The 23,169-nt window shown below is 38.0% G+C and overlaps 1 long non-coding RNA gene across 5 annotated transcripts; it reads right to left on the reverse strand.

Annotated features, from left to right (window-relative positions):
• Positions 1-1,852: 1,852 nt before the first annotated feature.
• LOC126646936 (uncharacterized) lies at positions 1,853-22,656 on the reverse strand. 5 transcript variants are annotated; one of them, XR_007630475.1, is made up of 8 exons: positions 20,286-22,649; positions 16,458-16,513; positions 15,628-15,671; positions 11,127-11,188; positions 7,904-7,981; positions 5,986-6,060; positions 4,113-5,460; positions 1,853-3,998 (listed from the first exon to the last, which is right to left on the reverse strand). It is a non-coding gene; the product is annotated as an uncharacterized LOC126646936 (long non-coding RNA). The 5 variants fall into 5 exon arrangements; XR_007630476.1 differs by having other exon boundaries at positions 16,364-16,513; XR_007630470.1 differs by having other exon boundaries at positions 4,113-4,204; positions 5,358-5,460; positions 15,628-16,513; positions 20,286-22,647.
• Between the last annotated feature and the right edge of the window lie 513 nt (positions 22,657-23,169).

The following is a 23,169-nucleotide window of genomic DNA, read 5'->3' on the forward strand; positions in this document are numbered from 1 at the left end:
CCAAAAAAGATCTGATTATTTTTAATCTGAACTGACTCTCACAGCCAGTTCAATGCAGGGATAACTGGGGCTAGATTTCCTAGAGGACAGCTAACTGTGCCACAGTCAGGGAGAGGGTCTTTTCCAAGCACTGAATTTTCCCCTTGCTTTTTATGTGCAGATGTCATAAGGAGACCCAACTGTGTCTGTACACGTTCTGCAGTCAGGAGAGCAATGGGAGCAGCTGAGGCTGGCATCCCGCCCTGCTGAAGGCAGACAGCTTTGGTTGGTAATCCCCTGAACTGCCACTGTAAGGCTTGATAAAGCTGCTCTGGCAGAGGACGTCAGGCTCTATCCTTGCTTTCCTACCACCCTAAAAGGCAACTAAGTCTTAATAAGGCTTATGTACCAAGTCAAAGTCTCTGCTAGTGCCATGAGCACTTCATTATGCCCAAAAAATGTAGCAACATTTCCATTTTGTACTATCAGCACAATTCTTAACTGAGCAGGAGGAAAATTTTCTCGAAGTGGTTGGGAAAAATTCCTGTAATTGGACCCAGAAAACACAGGACTATGGCACCAGATAATCAATCGGCTTTCTAATAATAATCTATAAATTTCCCATTGTCTCTTGCACAACTCACTCAGAAACAAAACTCTGTGTTTGTAATCAGAAAGTAGCTGAACTAGAAACAGATGGGGTTTTTTTTTGAAAGCAGTGTAAAGGTACTTCACAGCCTCTGTGCACTGTAAAGAATTTCTGTGGGGGAACAAGTTTGTAGCACTCATCCTGGTGTTGCTTTCACCATTGATCCTGGAGGTCTGTGAGCTTTTCGTAAGGGGTCTGCAGAAATTTACCTCTGAAGAGCCAGGGAGCTTCAATTTGCTACATAAAGCTGTGCCCTACCACTGGGAAGAAAAAGCAAACTAGCATTGTGCAGACAGATATGACTGAAAAACACTGATCTGGTGGAGTATTCATTTATGGTATAAAAGACTGCATGCTAATTTCCCATGCAGGCGAGGATGTGTGTCCATAATGAATTTACTCATCTCCTGGGTTCTCAAGTTGAGAGTTCTCTGGGACCTGAATTCTTGGGTTGCCAATAAAACAAAATTGTCAGTGAATTGAAGTAGTTCATGATAAACCTTGTAAGCAGGAGCAATTTGTGGATGAGGTGAATATATGGGATTTAAATAGGTGTATAAAGTGAAAGAAAAAAAGTTGACTGATGATTTAAAAGAACCCAAACCAAACAAGCTTGGTTTCTTTCTCCTGTCTAATTAAATTTTAAGACCTCCCTTTTTAAACAACATATGGGACACAGATTTCCTAGTCAGCTGGGGATCAGTTAGATACGTGTCTGCCTGTTATTCCAGTTCCAGCTGATTAAGCCATTGTGTATACCAGAAGTTTCCTGTGATATTTGTACAGACTATCATGGACAGCAAAGTTAGCTCAGAGCTTTCTGACAAAATGAGTTTCATACAAAAATGCTGCTACTTGTCTAAGCCAAAACTTTGTCAGAAATAGGTCATATCAGATTTCAAGGCCCTGAAAAATTAGGCTTTATGAAACAGGATTTTAACACTTCAAATTGAAGATTTTGGCTTTCTGTAAAATGGCTTTTAGTTATAAGATACACCTACACTTGAAATGTTTTAAAAATCACCTAGATAAAATACTTCTATTGATATTTTTATATTATTATTATTATTATTATTACTCTTAGTTCATAAAATTTGTCAAGTTTCTGAATTTTTTTGTCACAGTTTAAGAAAGAGAGCTTCCCATTAGATGGAAAAAATTTCAAATCCAATCCTAGTTCAGTCCCTTATACTGTGGAGATCTGAAACAAAACTCAGTAGAAGAGAAGGAAGAAGAGCCACACAAGTATCTCCAGAAAAAAAAAAAGAAATTAGGTATTGTTGTTCTATTTGCCCTTTGCATCTGCTCCCTAGTAATTAATTATTCATTAGCAGCTAAAGTTCTGGTACAATTCTTATCAGGTGTCTATTCCTAAAAGTTGAGCATAATAGTAATGAATAATAGGGATCCATTATTTTAGCAACTGTTCTTGATTCTAGTTTAATGACTAAATGAATACAAAATGTTTTCCTTCTAACAGGGCTGTTTAATTTAGATGTACTATAGATAACTGCTTACAGAACTAATTCCTTAGAACCTATAACAGCAGAAAACGTTTGCATGTTTATGTATCTCTTTCATACAATCATGAATTACCTTTTGTATTTTTCTCAAGATTACACTGAAAGCAACTAGTATGTTAACTATGGTTCATTAGTGAATTGTATTACAACAGGAAAATTCTCTCTGGATGTATGTCCTGAAAAAAATTACCAGTTAACTTCAAGTTATGATGTCTGCTAAATGAATACAATTCTGCTTCAGTCATTGGAAATGAAAAAAAAAAAAAAAGGCATTTTATTTCAAAGCCAAGCATTTCTTATGAATTACAAAGTTTAAATTCTTTGATGCAACTATTTTACCTAGAAATTAAAGTGAAGAAAAGCTTAGGTGAACAACTGGAAGTGAGTTGTTTAAGTCTCAGGGATTTCACTGTGAAGAAATGTAGAATAAGCATGTACAGTCAGGGATATTTTATTCAGTGTATGGGAAAAAGGGAATAGAAGGCTTCTGTCCTTGTTGGAAAAGAGCACTGTGAGAATTTTTGCTAGCAGAAGTTATAAGAGACAGAAATAGAGGAGTTGAGATTAACAAGGTTACTGAATATGGCCAAGAAATTCATACAGAAGTTGCAAATTCTAGGATAAACTGAGAATGACAATTAAAAGATTAATTTCTTAGGAGGACTGCAAAATTGCCATGGGCCTGAGGTCTGGGTACACTGAAGCAAATGTTGAATCTCATGAGAGCATCCTGTCTCTGGAGCAAGTTTGTCAGGTGGAACCTCTGCAGGTAAGTGAAATGGATACTCACTGGACAGCAGCTCAATCCTGTCTTTGCTGTTGGCTGAGATAATTTTATGAAGACTTTCAAAAACATTCGGGTTTAACTGTGAATAAATCTACCAACATTTCACTAAAGAGGGGGTTGACAGCCAGGCTTTACAATGTTCATTCATAGGTTCTGGTACCAGAAGAAACTCCTCCTTTCCTACCTCAGATTCTGAGAGGCTATGGGTTTTTTCAGCCCCAAGACAGAGGAGACTGATTCTTGTACTGAAAACTATCCATGAAAACAAAAGCTGCAGGTCCAATAGCTTCATGGCCTCACTTCATTGCTGTGTTGTGTAGATCCTAGGAAACCCTCTTTGAATAAAGGGCTGCAGGAAAGGAAGGCTTTCTTTTTCTTAACCTTGATTACTACCATAGTATATTTCTTGGACTTTTTTTTATTGCTCATGCATGCATAAGAAGTCTAATTTCATTACAGTTATTGTTAACGCAGCTCTTTGATACTGAAGGACTCAAATGACAGGTCAGATGGCTTTCATGGCCTACTTCAAACACTATGGCTGTGGATTTTTTTTTTCCCCAATTATTTTTCCTTTCGAGATGATGTGACAGTATACATTTTTGAAGTTGTTCTGTACAAAGTTTAAAAATGGAAGATGTTGCTTTTACTCTCAATGCACTACCTTTATTTATTGGCATAACCGCATGATTTACAATATTTGTATTTCTAAGGTAAGAGGAAGGTGTTTAAGTTCTCCCTCACAAAGAGCAGCTGGCAAGTGTCAGTAACTTAACCTGCAAGGCAGAGCCTGGCACAGTGCCTGGTGATGTCCCGGTAGCTGCCCTGTTGGTGCTGCACAGGATGATGTTCCATGGCATGCTGGGCCAGCCACCGCAGTGTTTTGGAACAGGAGCATAGGAATTCTGGTCTTCCAGAGAGGCTGGGGTTTACAGTTTCCCTTTGAACAAGCTCTCTGGAACAAGTTCCATCCAGAACACCTTTGTGAAACTGCAGTACACATTCATAATAACATAGAGGCATATGGGGACCGGCCAGGCTGTTGCATGAGGCATGCTAACTGCAAAAAACCACATTTGGGGAAGTAATGTGTGAGAGTGGTATCAAAGTATATTTGCCATTTTAAAACATTTTTCCCTAGTGCTTTTGAACTTGATTGATGGATTTACCTTACCTGAAATGTACCCTGAAAGGCTCTGGCAGTTCAACAGGCAAGAAAAGGTCAGATAAGTACTTGTAGCTGTATCTGTGGTGATGAGAGCTAATCTGAAGGAGAGGAAAAGGCACTGAATGATTATGTGCTTCTGGAGGAAATTAAAACTCGAAAAAGTACTTTTTTTTTTCTAAATTCACATATTGCAGATACCAGGGGAAATGTATTTACATGAAAACTTGCATCGCTGGTGTAATTACGTTATCGTTAGCGTGGTTGTTGGGCTAGGCCTTGCTAATAAAATGCACCATCTATTTTGTTATCAGCTTTTACATCAAGCTACAACAATAGCAATAAGTAAGCAAACAAGACACAGGAACTATCCTTATTTTCCTTGGAATGTGCCCTACATTCTCAAATACAAGTAGGAGGCTATAAAGGAGCCATTACAGTGTTCACTGAATTGCCTGAGACAGCTTTCATAGATGGGAGGCCTGAGTTTTTTTCAGACAGTGCAAGGTTGTACTGTCCCCCTTTTGAAACATTCTGGGAAGGTCACAAGCACCATCAATCTCATAGCATTTAAGACAGTAGTATAATTACAGTAATGCACAAATGAATGAAATTCTTGTTTTAAGAGACTCTTGTCTTCCCTCATGCTCCATTTCAGTGAAAGAGGCTTTATGTCTAGACAGGCAAAGACTTGAGACCTAGTTTTATCCCAGTCAATTTGCTTGTCATGCTCACTGAGGACTTTAAGAAATCCTTGAAACATTCAAGGGATCCAAATGAATTGTTGCAGGATCAGGATTCTTTTTCCCCCCCTTGTACATCTTTAGTGCTGAGCTGTCTCAGAACATAAGCAGAAATAATCCTCTGCCAAGGTGTGAGATCCAATATGCCTGTAACCACTCAGGCTTCAGGTTACCTGTAAACTAAGACAGATCTTCTTAAACATGATGAGAACACCCTTTATGTTTCAGCAGAAATTAAGACTTGCAATCAAAGATGGATCTGGAGAGAGAACATTCCCTGTGCATATGCTCATTCAGATATTCTCAGAGCAGGAAGTGTATCTGTATAAGCCTAAAGCTTTAGGTGACCACTTTTTGTCTCTTAGAACTGCCAGTATTCCTGTCTGGCCATCTCTCCTAATTTGCTAGGCACTGGACCTAAGTTACCAAGCTGATCCTTGTCGATTCTGCCTTGTGAGATGAGGACCAAAGGCACGTGCGTGAGAGCCCAGTTTTTTTAGGTATTATGCACCTTTAGCTCCTGGTGACATCGCATTAAAATGCACCTATATATCTGCTTCAGTGTCTTCCTTAGGACTTTGAAAGCACTTCTTCAGCAGCACAGTCCAGAGCACCTGCAATGGCCCACAGGCAGTAAGTGGCTTAAGCTGTACGTAATAGTCTAGACCAGCTTTATTGCAACCTTGCAGTGATACCATTCAAACTGAGGTCTTTTTATAAAGTGCATTTTTGTTTGCCAGACCGATGTTAACATGCATGATTTAAACAATGGCACAAGCAAAACTTGTGCTCTAAAATGGAGAAATTAAAGATACCAAAATATTATCTTTCCTCTTGCCAATGGGAACAGCTGGCAGGATGGGTTTACTGAACAAAAACTTTGGCCAGCAGACAAAGGTTATCATTTTCACAGACTTTCCCTCTGAAATACAGGATTAACAAAACATGCTATTTTTTTTATTTCAAAATTGGAGGGTTTGTGTCTTTCATCTGGTCAAATTTAGCATGAAAGTGAAAATAATATCAAAGTTACAGGCACCATAGGGAGACTGTTAATGTGGTAACAAAGGGCATTTGGCCAGTTAAAATAATAAAAGACTATACAGCTTTCCCAGTGATGGCTGGAGCCCAATTAGTACTTTCCAAGTAGAGCCACAATATTCCTTTCCAAATTATGCGGTTTGGCACGATTCAGAATGAGTAAACTTGCTTTCCTACAAAGGAAAAATATAATTAAGAGAAAAAACAAGGTCATGCTTCAAGTAAGCAATAATACACCATGGCTTGTACATTAGTCAATATTCATACACCTTGGACAGGCTGAGACAGAGACAAAGCAATGGCTCAGCACATAAAAATATGCATATATTATCTTAATAAACCTATGTGCAAAAGAAAAATGCAAATGGATATTTTATTCCCTTACTAGATTATTTTAAGGGAATATATATTCAATATTCATGTGTACAGCACTCATAGATATTACTTTAAAAATACCCTTTCTGTTAAACATTTTATACTTTTCAGTACTAAGTGGATTTGCTACTTTCATTTTGTCAGGATACCTGGGGATTTTTTGTGTTGCTATTAAAGGCAGAAGTTTGGGGTTTTTTTATCATTAAACTAAATAAGTTTGTTAAAAGGACTTTGCAACCTGGATGGTCGCTCTCAAAGCCTATAAGAGTCTATTCTTAATTTATAGTATCCACATTCCAGGACTCTGCAAGTGACACAAAGCCTGCAAAGGCTCAACAAAGTTTAAATAATAAAATAAAGTCAGAGAATTGGAAAAAAGAAAGAGTAGCTTCAAATTTGGAGGTGAACTTGCAAAGGATTTGTAAGGGTAAGTTTTTTCTTCTCTCTTGTTTTTGATAGTGTTTTTAAAATGAACAGACTATTCAGCTGAGGCTCAGACAGAGACGAAAACACACAGAAAGAAAGCATGGTGACCGAGGGTAAGTATATACTGGGGTAGCAAAATGGAAACAGCCCTGCTGAGACATCTGGTTATTTTCTTGCTAGTGACACCACTCATGGGAAAGCAGAGAGATATGCCAGGAGGAAGATGAAAAAAAGAAGAAAAAATAAAACTTAAAAAAACATGGAACCACTCCCATCACCTGAAGCTTAGACCACACACCTGAAAGAAAGTAACCCACATCCAGCTTGAGTGCAGATTGTGAACAGCCTTATCTCCCTTTCAACTCCACCATTTTGCACGTCTTATATACAAAGTGCTTATAAGGGGGGAATTTATTATTTGTTTCCTGTTTCCTTAATAATTACAGTAACCTATGGTATTATAAACCTTCACGAGCCGCAGCATTTCCCCATAGGTCCTGCGTTACTGCTATTTGGCTCCCAGCTGGTACAGTTTCCTTCACTTCCTAGCTCCACTGGGGACTACTTGCTCTGCTAAAACCCCAGAGAGCCTCCTATACCATCCCAGAGAGCCTCCTATACCAGCCCTGCTTGTTATAGTTCTGTGTGTGAAGGAGTGGGAAATGTGCGGGTAATGAAATTGGGAGCATATTTGTGACTTGCAGTATCACTTCAATAGTCACTTACCGAATTGCATACAACACTCTAGTAATCTACATAAGACATGCCCTGAAACACCTGATTTTAAGGAGTTACATGAAAGACAGAAAAATCCTCCCAAGCTATAGAGTTGCTCTATATTCGTTGCTCTATATTAATTGCTCTAGTATTAAACTAGTTTGAAGAAGGAACAAGTTGCCAAAAGTCTTATATTGTAGACTGTATTATTTTAAACCACTCCCATTGCAGACTGAAGGGGAAGCAGAAGTCAGTGCAGGAGCAAAGCACAAGGGTCTGTCTGTCCCAACAGCCTCCATGTGCCTGCATTAGCCAGTATGGCACGCCAGCATCCATGCTGATGCACAGCCCCTAATTCCCAGAGTGGATGTTTTTCCACTTTTGGTCTGGAATCAATGTGGTGCTCCTTAGAATGTGAAGTTGAAAATTATCATATCCTTCCGCTGTATATCCACCTTAACCCTCTTCTCTTAAAACAGATTAACTCACTGATCTTACTGTACCGTCTCCACACTAATAAATCTTCTTTCTGGAAACAGCAGATCTATTTTGCTCTGAATCAGAGGTCCAAGAAATCTAATAGAAACAAAGCCAATACAGGAAAAAGAGAGAAAATAAATGAGGAAAACCCCCTCCACTTTACATAAATAACATTTTCTGGGTGCTTCTCCATATATGTGCCAAACAGTGCTTTGTATGAACTTGTTGATGAGGTCAACTTCTCAGAGAAACATAAATTTTCTGAGCTTGGAGAAATATAATTGATTTTCATTTTAAATGGCACCTGAAGGTACTGCAGAAGAGGAAAAACTATTATTTAATATTAAGAGAATAATACAAACGTTTCCCAGTAAATAACCTCTGAGGGGTTATTCTCTGCTTTTCACTGTCCCTCCAAACCCCAAGCTATTTTGAGTCACTTAACAAATATTTTTCTATATAGAATCTGTATTAATGAGAAAATTATACTTAGCAAAAAACATACTGTCAAAAAAGTATACCATGTTTACTTGCAAAACCCACTATACTTGCATGCAGCAATTGTGTTTTATTTCCCTTCTGTGTATGTTCTTGCAATGCTTTCATCACCTCTATGGTTCTGTGTATCCTCCAGCAGTATATTAAGCAACGTGACCGGTATCTGTCATGTGTAGTTTAATTCTTTCTTAATTAGCCTAACACCTCTATCAGATTAAAATCGGTAGGATAATATTACCATATATTACATGTTTTACTTGCTGTGACGTTTCTCTTTGTCAAGCACTTTTCAAATCCCTTTCCCTTATCAACACAGTAAGTGTATCATTGTCTAAAGAAAAAAGACTAATGACAAACCTTTGTCCTAGTTTGACAAATACTAACTACAACTAGTAAAAAAGAAAGAGGCACATTAAGGAAAAGAACTGCTTTAAAACTTATTTTGTCAAGTCAGAATGATCATCTGGTTGCAGCCTGCTGCAGCTAATGCCTGAAAGTTTCTGATGTCTGGACACGTCTCAAATATTTCTGAAAACATAGTGAGTTATGAGTAAAGAAAAATAAACTCTTCTGACAGACATATCAGTTAATTTACTTTTTGAAGCCACTATTTACCTATGATAGATTTACTTAATCACATCACAGAATCATACAATGGTTTGTTTTGGAAGGAACCTTGAAGATCGTCTAGTTCAACCCTCCTGCCATGGGCAGAGACACCTTTCACTAGACCGAATTGCTCAAAGACTCATTCAACCTCGCCTTGAACGCTTACAGGGATGGGGCATCCACAGCTTCTCTGGGCAACCTGTTCCAATGCCTCGTTACCCTCACAGGAAAGAATTTCTTCCTAATACCTAATCTAAGCCTACTTTCTTTCAGTTTGAAGTAATTCCCCCTTGTCCTGTCACTACCTGCTCTTATAAATAGTCTCTCTCCCCTCTTTCTTATAGGTTCCCTTCAGGTACTGGAAGGCTGTAGTTAGCTCATCCCAAAGCCTTCTGTTTTCCAGGCTGTACAATCCCAACTCCCTCTGCTTTTCCTCATAGGAAACGTGATCCATCCTTCTAATCATCTTGGTGGCCCTCATCTGAACTCACTCCAACAGGTCTTTCCTGTGCCAAGGACCCCAGAGCTGGGTGCAGTACTCCAGGTGGGGTCCCACCACAGCAGAGTAGAGGGGCAGAATGACCTTCCTCAACCTGCTGTCCATGCTACTTTAGATGTGGCCCAGGGTACACTTGGTTCTCTGTGCTGCAAGCACACACTGCTGGCTCATGTTTAGCCTCTCATCCACCACAATCCACAAGTCCTTCTTGTCAGAGCTGCTCTCAATCCATTCTCTTTCCAGCCTGTATTTAGGCTTGGGATTGCCCCAGTCCAGGTGCAGGACTACAAAACCCTGCACTTGGCCTTGTTCAACTTCTTGAGGTTCTCATGGGCCCACCTCTCAGGCCTGTCAAGGTCCCTCTGCATGGCATCCCTTTCCTCCAGCATGTTGACTGCACCACACAGCTTGATGTCATCAACAAAATTACTGACAAACCTTGTGATTTATGAAATCAACACCTTCCAAACTCGGGTTAACAAAACAAAAATATATCAAGACTTCTTCCTCCTTTGGTGAAAGTCATTATGTGACCACTGAAAGGCGTTCAAAGCTCCCCAGCTTAGTATACGAGTCATTCATACACAGCTATCAGCACCACAGGGATGCCCTAAACAACATACAACATATTAAGCATTACTTCACCAAAAAGCTAATATGTTCACTTTACCATTTCAACATCAAAGAAGGTATTATATAGCAATAGTCAAGGAGGGCACATTAAGTAAAACTACCTTTTAATAACTTAATAAAATAATCCTGAGCAGATACAGATTCCCTTCCCAATAAGCAGATTCCCATCAAATTTAAAGCTGACAAAAAAAGATTTTTCAAGAGTTCTCTAAAGCTCCATGCCCTTGCAGATAACTCTTATGAATAAATTTTCTCAGTCCAGCACTCCTATGCAAAATTAAAAAAAAAAAAAAAAAAAACAAAACCAAAACCAAAAAACTGTCACATGATTTTTAAATAATCTTTCTCCCTCTAAAAAAATCCTTCAAAAATCTAGTTCATCTTTCTACTAAAGAGCAAAGATACCCAGTCTGGAAATTCACTAGTCTTCTGCTATCTATACTTGTACAGCTGAGGGTATTTTATAAATTGCTGGCTTCTACATCAAAATGATGAAATTTCAATTGTTTTCCCAAGGACTCAAAGTTTCCAAATTCCTAGCTATTTGACCTTGCAGCCCAAAATCCTCAGCATGCTTATGAAAATGTCCATGTCTTTTAAAATGTAAGAGTTATACAGTCTTCATTCCAAAATGTATGGTCCTTAAATGGAACCTTTACAACCAAGAAGTAGCAAAGCTTTTTTACTGTGAACTACTCTAAAAGCATTGATGTAATAATTGTAATTGTTTTGAAATGGAATATTTAAGCAGCTGTAAGTATACAGGGCCAAAAAAGAATTCCTGAAGTATTGTGTGCAATGTACCACACTTTATGTTCTATCATAATACACTGAAGCACTTGTGAAAACTTCTCCTTAGTACATCATACCTGGTGCTGTCAGTGTGCTGAGTACCTCCCTTTGGTCTTCCTACATTATTTCTTTTTATTTTTCTATTATCTTTGGCATCAGTTTATCCAAAACATGTGTCAGCCTTGGAAAAGGCACATTAAAAATACTCACCACTTTTAAGCGCATAGTGTTGGCAGTGGAGGCATGCAGTCAAGGATTAATTAAAAAATCTGCTGTAAAGGAGAATATCAGTTGTAAATAACACAGGAGATAGATCTAGGTATGCATATTAACAGTCTGCAGGGTTATTAGTTACTAGTGGGATAGAACCATGAAAAAGCAAATGACATCCAAGTACGAACCAATTAAACAATTTCTTAGCAGAGGAAAGAAAAATCTCTGCCACTACTTAAAGCACCTGAGGGATCTCACACAGATTTTTTTCATCACATTTGTGAAAGGTGAAATAGTTGAAGAGTTATAGAAATTACCAAAGGGGAGTCATTTTAAGATCCAGGCTGAAAAGTTTTTCCTTGTTTAGTCTAGTAGAAACAAAAGCTGATACAGGAAATAATTATTCTCTAAAAACACAATAGAATGGTAAACAGTAGGCAAGGAAAAAGAACTATTTATTCTAGCAGACAATGTTGGCACAAGAACAAATGGATGTAATTTGGCCATGAATAAATTTAGTCTGGAATCTAGAAGATTTCTGACCATAAAAGTAGTAAGGTTCTAGAGTTGTTTTTTAATACAAGTGGTAGGGACCAAATAAATAACAGCTCAAGCTATTTAATGATAAGAATTGTTAAGTTCATGGAAAAAGTCATAAGCATAGTTCCCTGAGTAGGTAAAGGACTGCATTTGGATCATCCAGAAGTTTGTTTTCATCATTACATTTACCTAGTTTCTGAAAGCATGGGGTAAAAAAAAAACCAAACCAAAAATAATAAAAAAAACCACCAAAATTGAAATTATATCTTACTTATGCATGCAGTGTTAAAAATAAGTACCATCCATCTGTAAATGGCCTCTGTAATTAACTGTGTTTTGCAATATGAAAACAATTTAACTTGATAAATAGGTATCACATTGTACTTCAGTGGTTGGAAGTTAATTCTTTTTAATGTAAAGATGCAATTTGTCACATTCTAATTTTCTTGGAGTTTCTAGTGTATCTTTCTTCTATTTTTATTTTGCCTCATTTTCTTTAAAGTTGTAGAGAACAGTATTATCACTGTGTGGACAACAATGAGACAGCTGGAAAATAAAGTCCACCTATTTATTTATACCAGTCTAGCTACGTTTGGCCATCTTGGATGAGCATTTTCTGTTAGTCTGAATCAGTACCAGGGAAAAGAAAAAAACCCTGATGACCACCAGGGAAAGATGGAATCTCAGTATCAGAAAGAAAGAAGCAAACATAAACCAAACATAGATAGAAGTGTGAGTTAGAAGAGCAACTTCAAATTCAGGAAGAGTGTCCAAAGGAAACAGGGAAAATGTTATGAAGCTAATTTCCACTAACACAGAAAGAATTTGCTGATATTGCAGTCAGGGTTTTAGTCTAGAGACGCAAGATGAAAGCACTTCTTAAGGTTTTCTTGTGCAGCTTCTGATGCCTGTAATAGCCCCACTATTAATAGCTAACAAATATGGTTCACTCAACACTATGTTGGCTCTTGAAATTCAGATCTGTGGTATGCCACTATGCCATCTGAAAAATTACAGTTGTTTAAAAACTAATCTATATTCTCTCATCCGTAAAGCCAAGCAGCAGAAAGAAAAACAAAATGTTGCAAAGGCAAAACAGTGGTATTTCCCTATCAGTGTAAAAATATAAATAAGTGATAGAATACCATTGAAAATAAAATTAAATGATTGCATAGGTATAAAGTCATGTTAAATATTCTAATTTTCAAGTGTATGTGTGCACATATGTATATAATTAGAAATGTATTTTTATCATGAGCTGTTTATGATCTGTGTTCTCTGTAAGTCCGCTTGCAAAAGATTTACTATGGAAGAAACTGGATTATCAAATGAAGTATGCGTAGCTGTTAGCTTACAGTTAGTAATGACACATCAAATGTTATGAAAATAAGTCAAAACACAACAGTTTTCGTTTCACTTTAATTCACCTCTGTATGAAAATGGTTCTTCTCTTCTTGGTTGCAGCTAGTAGCTACTGTATTCAGTAGCTTTTGCCACCAACAGCTAACTGAAGCTATAAGCCTGAAGGCCTCAGTAAGCTTTTAAGAGCAAAAGGAGCTCACATCATTAAGAGAGCAATTTCAGTTTCTTTATGCCTGAAGTTGACACTCCGATACTAGCCATGATGCTATGAGACGGCTGCCAATTGTCACTTTTTTTTAGACTTTACTTTGTCACTTCTGCTTGCAGAGTATAAACGAGTCTTTGAATAGTGTTATGGACTGGTTTAGAAGGGCAGGTTTGTGATGAGGAATTGTTATTTCTCCTTGTACATTACTCTTGGGAGGACATTGTGCCTTGTCTGTTGAACAGACGAATGTGTTTGAAGTCTGGTCTGCCCATCCCAATAGTACCCAAATAGCAGGTGGGACTTGGTAAAGTTGTACTATCAATTGTAAATGACTAGCCGCTGATTTAGCTGGTGAAAGTGAATCTACAATATCCAAGGAGGAGAAACAAAGAAAAGCAACTATAAGTGCCAGGTTATTGTGTGTTTCAAAAGTCTGTGCACAGTGGAAATGCATCTACGACATGGGAAGAAATTTTAGTGTGTTGGGTGTGATCAGTGCTCAGTAGAGGTCAGGTAGTTGAAAACAAAGGCTCTTGTGGTCATCAAAACTGGAAATATCATGAAAAAGAGGAAGTAACCTGTGATTTCTGATTTATCTTTGTGTCAGGCTAATTTGAATTTCTGTCTCTGCCATTTGGATGTGCTGATTTTTGAATTAAGTTTTCCCAGTGGACTACAATTTAATCCAGCAGGAAAATGTAATATTTGGGAAGCTATTAAGTACAGTTTCAATACTCTCTCTGGTGTTTATATAGGTTAATTATCAGAAAACTGAATAAACCTGTTTGGGAATAAGGAAGAATATTAAATAAAAGTACTTGCAAATGACAATAGATCTTTAAAGACAGAGGAAACCAGTAAATATACTATTAAGAAACTTGCTGACAGGCACCTGTAAAATAGCTAAGTATTTATCCATCAACAATGACAATTGCAGTCCTAATTAGCAAAAACCACCATGTTCCTTGATCTTACCTCAGGTCACTCATTTAAATAGTTTTCTCATGCAGATACAGCAATATTGACTCAACCTGGATTGTGAAGGAATTTAAATAAGCTCACAGCCCTGATGCAATTCATGATCATTTTAAAAACAAACAAACAAACAAACAAACACAAAACAAAACAAAAACCAGCCCAACCTTTATGGTTACAGTAATTAGAAAAACAAATGCACATAATAGGAATATCCACATGTAGATTGTATGTCTGTCTAAAGTGACAAGTTTCCCTACTTCTGATATTCCAGGATACATTTATTTTCTAGATTTTCTTATTTCAAATCTGTCTCTTAAAATTCAGTGTTACATTGGTGGGTAATGAAAATGAGCAACTTACTGTGAGCTGTTTAAATGAAAATCCAGAAACTTCCTGGTTTATGTGGTAGGTTTTTACATGAGCATGAAAGATGCTTGCACTGTATTTAAGTGACCACAGATAAATATACAGAATAATGGCTACCTCATTTGTACAAGTCATTCCAGCCTGGGCCTGATAAGTTCTTAAATCCTTGTAGAAGACACAAGAAGTTTTAAAAACTGCTGCTGGCAGCTGGAAAGCTGTTCAGAATTTACACATGAACGAGATTACTTTCTGCTACAGGTAAATTTATGAATGCTGCAAGAATGATTGTCTAGGTTGTTGTTTATAATTATTGTTACTACTACTACTAATACCTCTAAAATCTTTAATTTTTCTAACACCTAATCAGGGCCTGAAATTACAGTTAGTTTTTCTGGAGAGAGTGGGAATCACACTTTATTTTAAATGCAATCATCAATGAATTTTTTATAAAAGTAGGTAAGAGACTTACAATAAGGTTGTTCAAAAACTGGATTGCCCTTGTGATGTGAATCTTTCAGCTATAGTTTATAGCTTTGTTTTTTATGAAAATCATCTTCTCTGAATATCTCAAAATGGCACATTGTTTTCTCAAATATTGAGTGGACATTCTTCCTTCAGGAAAAAAATCAATGAGCAGCAATTCAGCCTTTTTGTCCTCATTTCCTGAAAAACCTCTTCCTAATTTACCACACACAGAACTAATGATGGGAGCACTACTTTCCATCAAGATTTCCCTCTAACAGTTACTTATTCATTATTTGACTCACAGTTGTTAATGACATTAATTTCATAGTGCCTTGTAAGGTGAGAGAATTGTGTTTGGAGATACTTATTTACAAAAACAAAATAAGGACCCAGAGGCTAAGGTCACAAGTATTGTCTAAATTGAGGCAAACAATCAGAAGCAAGAAAGTTTTTGGGTTTGTTTTGGGTTTTTTTTCCCTGCACATGCTCCCATGGACTCCAGATATGTTGCGAGAGCTCAGCAAGTCACACACACTGTCAGGCATTCAGAAGATGAAGTTCAAGTGCTTAAGTAATTACCCAGCATCAAGTTCTGCGGCAGAGGAAAGGATGCATTCCAATTCCTAAATATAATAAAACAAACACAGAATATAAAAACGAGAAACTGCCAGCAATTCATAACCAGATCAAGCTGGTTATGAATCAGCTCACCAGAGACTGCCCTTCATGAAAAGGTAGGTTATAGGTTTGGTAGAGACAAGCTTTGAAGAAAATAGTACCTTTTTAGAAAAGAAGTGTTAACAATTTACACTACTTCTGTGCACGGCACATGGTCACTCAAAGAAATGCCAAAAATACCAAAAAGTTCAATTTAAATGGGATGTAGCTGCTTAAGCTGATGTAAAATATATGGTAAACTTACAGACATTACAGGTGCAGTAGCACTGAAAGCTACATTTACATGCAAATTAAAATGACTTAAAGCTGTATCTGAACACTAACGCTAGGACTGTGTGTATGTATATGAGTAAGCATTAGTGTAGTCTGTTGGGTTATGGACCCTTTCTCTACAGTCTCAGTATTGATTAACAGGTTAACTTTTCTGGGTGACTTGGAATTTCACCACATGATACTCATGCTAAGTATAATTATGACAAGTTTGCAGAAGAGCTGCCTGTGAAAACATAGAAATTAAAGATGTTCCTACTCCCCTTTAGTTACTTAATAATGGCATTTTCCCACTCCTTTTTTAATATGTGAGTCAGAAGTATATGGCATACAGATAGTTTCTCATTCTCAAAGCCCCTCTGCATACCTGTCTCTCCCCTAGCCCCATCAACCAGGACACAGCCTTTAGGAGCACACTGTGTGGGATCTCATCCATTTGCTATCTCAGTGAAACTTCTTACCATCACTTATTACATGCAGGTCAGAGGAATGGCCAGTTGCTGTGACTGTTGTCCCACTGGAGATGTTTTTTGAGTGAACATAGGAGGCAAAGAAACAAACGTGTGAGTACAAGAAAAGGCTTTTCTATTGAGCATTTCACTGTGTAACTGCATACAATTTAACCATACATTCACTTCTGCATAACCTTGTGGAATGTTGAGTATAAGTGAACAGTAGAGTGGAAATTCCACAGTCTATCAATTTATTTTTATTCCATTTCAACAACATTTCCCAGTTTAGCATTTTCCACAAGTGCCAACTCATTGTACGTGCTTCAGTATGCATTACTACCTACGAATGAGGAATAACATTGCAAATATTCTTTTGGACACAATTTCTTGGTAAACTTTGAGACAAGACCTGTGGCAGAAATAATGTTGAATGTAGATAGAAAAAAAAAAAAAGGCACACAGTTTTGGGTACAAATTTGGTCATATTTTGAATTCCCGCTCATTTTAAACTATGTGTTTTTTAGAACAAATTCTAACACAATGAGGAGTTTAACCTGATCTGGGAAACCTACAGGAAGAATCTCTGTTGGCATGAAACTTGCAAAACCCATTACCTTTGCTGCAATCCCCATTTAGGATTTCATTTCCTCCTTTCAGTCAGTCAGGAATCATTTGATTTTCAGAACTTCTGGTTATGTTACACAGCTAAAAGCACAGAGCAGGTGTACGTTTATAGTCCATCAAGAAACTGATCTGATGCTGTGAAATGCAATTCAAATACTTTTAAAGCCAAGGGTGGGTTTTGATCCTATCTATGTAATATAAACTGACATGGCAAAATTGTTTACCTCTATCACATCCTGCGGTTATCACGTGGCATCAAAAAGGGAGTGAGCTGCTGTGGTATTTTAATAGCATCTATGAACACATTTGAATTTTCTTCTGTTTAGCTCTGAATTTTCTGCATCAAAACAGTTGTTAGGAAATAATGCTTTTTTCCTTTCAATTTATGTTGGTCTTACTTTCCTCCTCACGTTTTTGTTTGTGAGTAATGCTGTGAAATTCATAGCAGCCAGATGCAAAGGAATCTAGCAATCCTTATACATACTCATCAATAATGCATTTCTCTATGTTCTTAAGGGATCATATTTCCATAGGCAGTTGCAATTAATTCAAAGCAACTGTACAGTGGAAAAAACCCAACAAACCCCATAACAGACCCTCCTATCCTCAGGGCTCTTGTCCAAATAGATACAACCATTACAGATCACAACTTGTGTGTTTTATACCAGATGATAATGCAGAATTGACAAGTGAGTGAGCACAAATATTATCAACAAAACCACAGGCAAGAAGGTCCCTTCAATTGTCAAATAAACCTACCCTGAGATGTTGATTTCAGTGTATGTTTAGTTCAGGTTGTGTGTACTAGTGAACAGAAAAGATCTTCTGTTCAGCATTATGTCAACTTCACATGACCATTGTAATCAAGAGGCAAAAAAAAAAACAACAACAAAAACCAGCAACAACTTTCACAGGAAGGATGCAATGGAAGGAAATTAATTAATCTATCTTTTGTGTTGATGGCGTAGGGAGACTTCTTATTAAATTCAGTGGTGGTAGAATGGGCTCCAGTATGTTTTTCACGTGTGGCTTCATCATGGTCACTGCCTAGCTGCAGATGAGGGTCCACCAAAGGCATAGAGGGAATTTTACTCAAGTGTATATCTGTGTTTAATTGGGAACTCATGTAAAGAAGTGGCTTTGCCCTTACTTTGCCATTGCAAAGTCATTTTCAGACAAGTAAGTGTAACACAGTGAAAAACATAAGCACAAAATCAGGCTAATAAATCTTTGATATGATGTGTAATAACTGTTGAATCACTATTGCTGAAATTAGTGGCTTTATATTAGAAGTTTGATATTGCACAGTCTCCCATTTATTTTGGCACATACAATTGTACATCCTAAACACTTCAGCTGTAGCTACCTGATTGGCTATAACCATATAAAAAATACATGGATGATACAGTTGACTGTATTTTAACATGTTTTGTGAGACAATATTGCTAATTTTCACTTCATGATCCTGTTTCTGAAAAGGTTTAGATGCTTTTTTTCCCCATTTGCATGTGCAATGTATCCTGCTGGTAGACTGCAATCCTGCTGCCTTTGAAACACACACCAGCCCAAAAGGCAGAGTTCAGTCCTCAAGGTTCTCAAACTTTTTCAGACTACTTTTTAACAGTCTCACAGATACCTCCACCTCCTGAGTACACTGTTTTAACAGATTCTGGCAACTACTGCAGGGGCTTGCACTGACAAACAGCATTAGGCCTGACAAGCACTACATATTTTGGAATGAGAGGCCAGCATGGAGGAGTGTGAGAAAGCTAGTGTGGCATGTTAAAAGTTCAGTGACAGGACCACAAAGTTGGAAGGCTCCAGTGTGGATCCACAGAACAATTCGGATCAGGCTCTTAAATGAAGCCACCAACAGCGTGTAAACTCTCTTTAGGCTCTGCTCTGCAGTTGTTAGTGAGGACACCTTGCACCCCATGGCCAGCTGCTCTCTAAAGACTGTCACAGCAGATAAAACTGATAAAAAAATTAGGATTGTAAAGACTCCATGGAGTCAAACTAGTTAACAGACCGTGATTTCAGAGCAGCATAAGATACTGGAAGATTGTGGCAGTAACAATAATAACAACATGAATGCTACCAGGTATTTGTATGGTATTTTGCAATTCACATTGCTGTTTGCATGATCCTTGCAGCATAGTAGTTATATCAGTATGTTATATTTCTGTACAAAAACCCATAAAAAGCTCATCATAAAATAGTGAAACCAAAACACTTAGGTCTCTTCACCAAAGTTCGGTCTGAATCTCTTGATTTTATTACCACAGTAACATAATGTAGGCTTTCCACTTTTAACAAAGTTTCAGTCTTTGCTCTGCCCAAGGATTTTCTTTGTTAAATTTTGAATACCATGTGAAAATGAAGAATATAAATATAGCACTGAATGGACTAATTATTTCCAGATAGTAGTAGTAACTTGAGAGTGTGTTGTCTAAGAAGAGCAGTTTGCTAAATCACATTACCGAATTATTTAGAATTTGAGTTTTTTGTACAATCATATACTGTGCCCTTTCAAATTCCTTTGTTATCACAGCTCAAGCAGTAAAACCTGCCTCTTCTACCTCTAGAGAACAGTCTTCACTAATATACAGGAAATTTAGAAGTACAGTATATTGTGCTTTGAGAAGACAAAATATCAAAAATTGAAAGGTTTCAAGACCACTGTTATTTAGGTAGAGTAGGCTCTTAGCTAATAACAGTAAAGAGTCAAATCTGAAAGAAAACACAATCTGTAAATTCTCTTTTTTGTGTAGCATTTCTGCAACTGTATATTCAATAAAAAGCTTTATTTCAAATATGCTTTCTTGCCCTGTTTTAATGTGAACAAATACTGAAACACTTAGATGTCACGAGATCATGCTGTACTGTATAACTATGTGCTATAAACATACATTTCTCTCAACAGAGCAGTCATATACGTAAGAAGAAATATTGCTTACCTTCCTCCCTTAGAAAATATTCCCTCAAGGCAGAGCAAATCTGATTATAAAATGAAAAACAAGCCTGAAGTGTGCAACTCACACACATACAAACAGCAGATACAGTCGCCTCCATGAAGAATGCCTGTTTCTAGCCTTCTGTACATGTTTCTCACTTCTCCACATTCTAGTTACGCTACAAGCACTCAAACTATGCTTAAAATACTATTCTGCAGCATAGCTATAGGCACCAACATACTGCATAAATGGTACTTACTGTTCCAGAAGTCACGCATCATCCTATAGGAAATTTACACCTTCAAAACAGGGATTTGTTACAACTGAGCAGATTGTGGCAAAACACTGCGCCTGGCTTGTCAGAAAAAGTTGTTACTTTCAATGATCAGCACATATTCACAGAACTTTACATTTATGTATGTGCATGTGTACCTACATACACACACACACACACATATCTACAGAAGTAGTCGCAGCCTGTCTCTCACAACCACATGTTAATTGCTGAATAGGGGGAAAAACAAATCTTGTTAGTATTACACACAATTGCTTTTCTTGACCACGGCTTTCGCGTACATTTTTCACATAGTACAACCAAGAGCGGTGATGCTGCAAAGCATTTCTAACTCAGACAGGAGTAATTATTCACATAAGGCACCGAAATCATTTTGGCTTCCCCTGTGAGAGCGGTGAGACTGCAGCAGCAGTGCAGGGTCTCTCTGCTGGCACTCGCTTGCTGCAGTCTTTGTGCATGAGTATACATTATAAACAAATTAGTAACACAATGACATCCGATATCCAAGAACTAAAGAAAATCATGGAGAATCAATCAGGTCCTACAGCAGGCATGTAGATAGGCTGTAAAAACATTTAACAGTAGGCAGATTTTCTCCTGTGCTGTCAAAGGTAAAGGTACCAAAAGGAACCACGCACTAAGGCATTTTTGTTCCTCTGCGATATTGATCCAATGCCAGACGTAGTGAAACACAATGGGCACACAGTCAGCCTTGCTAAATTAGGTAGATTAGAGATCATTTGATGGTATTCTATTGTTGCTATTGTAATCACAGTAATTTTCACTGGTAATGGTGCTTCGTGATGAAGTGCGGTTCTCACAGGATAATTGTGAAAGGTATCGAAAGATTCAGGGTGTAGCATCTGGTTTTAAAAGCTCTTCAGATTCAAATTGGCATTTTACTTTATCTTGAAAATTTATTAGAGATTCAGATCATGCCGGTTTAAATGGAAAGGTGAAAGCAGGGTAATTTCAATCTATGAATTATTCAGATTCAGACTGGTGAAATTGCCATCCATGAACTGATTCTCTGACAGTCTCTTTTGCAGAGCCTCCATTACGCTTGTCATTTTTATTTCTTTATCTACAATCTCTTTCTCAGTTACTGAGCTCGTCCCTTAGGGCTGTGCTTCACAAACCAAGTATTTAAAATTGGCAATAACCTAAATGTGTTGCTGTCTCGAATCGCAGTCTCCACAGGCTGTCTTTTCCAAATCATTAAAAGCCACATTCACGATGGTGTCTGCTAGGCTCTTCGATTAGATGAATTAAATTAAAAAAAGACAAAAAAGCCAGCAAAGAGAAGAGACCAGGGTGTCATATCGAAGAAGAGTTATGTTCCTGTAACAGTCCAGCAAAGAAAGTGGTGCTTTGTGCTTGTTCCTTTGTTGTCAGTGTAACCCATTCTAGTTGCATAGCATCACGCAGAAAGAAACAACTGTTAAAGCAGGCTGACTTCATGCCCCGATTTCCAGCAGAAGCAGATAAGGACTGCGTTACAGACAGACTAATCCACGCAAATGTACAGTCAGAGACCAACCGTAATTAATAGCTTCTTACAGGCAAGAAAACCAGAAGTAGTAGTAGTAGTAGCTGTAGTTGTAGCAATTGTAGTATTAGAAGGAGAAGAGACTGGATACCCGAAAGGGTTTCGTTCTCTCAGACAGCGAGTGGATACCCGAAAGGGTTTCATTCTCTCAGACTCCAACTGATACAGATTGCAATCCCAGAGACTCTCCACTTGATGGCTGGTTGTGTCATTGCTAGTCGACTGCTGCCCTGTATCCAGAAGGACTGGGACTGATTTAGGTCAGAGAGTCTGGATTCTTGTTTGAGCTTTGCTCTAACTGATGTAAGAAATTGCGGCAATCTGTATTGCCCACCTATATGAGCCTGGGACGCTGGCACAGCTTCGGCCGTGGAGTGCCCACAAAAGGCCCCAGTCGGACAGACTGACAAGTACCAGTCGAGACAAGTACCATCTCCTTTGTCCTATTGCTGCAGGTACATTACCGTAGCATAAAAAACCCCCTCTTTTAGGTACGCAAAGTGGGAAAAACCAGGCGTTCTTCCTCAGAGGCAATTTAGGTACAGAGCTCCGAGCAGTCCCTGCTCAGCTGAAAATGCTGCCAGGCTGAAGCCAACACATCCAGGCTGTGTCTGTTCCTACGCTAGTACCAGGAATATTCCCCTCATATGAAAAAGACAAGAATAAAAAAAAAAAAAAAATCTATGTTGCTTTGTGCCTGGTTCTATGCGTCTGCTTTGCCGCACTGCGACTAGAAAACTGCAGCAGTAAGAGCTCTGGCAGTTGCGATAATGTAGAAAGCAGCAGCTCTGTGACACAGCAGTCAGCTGACTCACAGTGTTATCATTCAATGTCCTCTATAGAATAAGGCCAGTTTCTAAGGTAGCACCAGGAGGATGACCTTGCATACAAAAACTGGGCTAGGAGGAATGGCGAGACTTGTGTACACCTGCAAATGATTTTGTGGTGATGTATAGCATTATCATCGGGAGCGTGCCGGCATTTAAGGGTCTCTTTTCCCTTCCTTCTTCCCTCCTTTGCAAAACAGAACTTGTCATCTCTTGAACATTTTTTTCTTCTATCACGAAATAGTCAATATGGTCATGTACAGCTGATGACAATAGTTACCATTAATAGTATTGCTTAGGTCAACTATTTTAAAAATATTGCTTTTAAGTCACATTTCCACAGGAAAACCAGGTGGATTTTTATTAACTTCCCTCTCCCTGTGACTATGGACATGCTCTAGGGGAAAGAAAGTTATCATGTTAACACCCCTGAAAGGAAAATCCTATTTGGCAAGAGCATATTTCTGAGTTG

This window comes from Myiozetetes cayanensis, unplaced genomic scaffold, assembly GCF_022539395.1.
Source record: "Myiozetetes cayanensis isolate MyiCay16 unplaced genomic scaffold, myiCay2020 scf1, whole genome shotgun sequence".
Taxonomy (NCBI): Eukaryota; Metazoa; Chordata; class Aves; order Passeriformes; family Tyrannidae; genus Myiozetetes; species Myiozetetes cayanensis.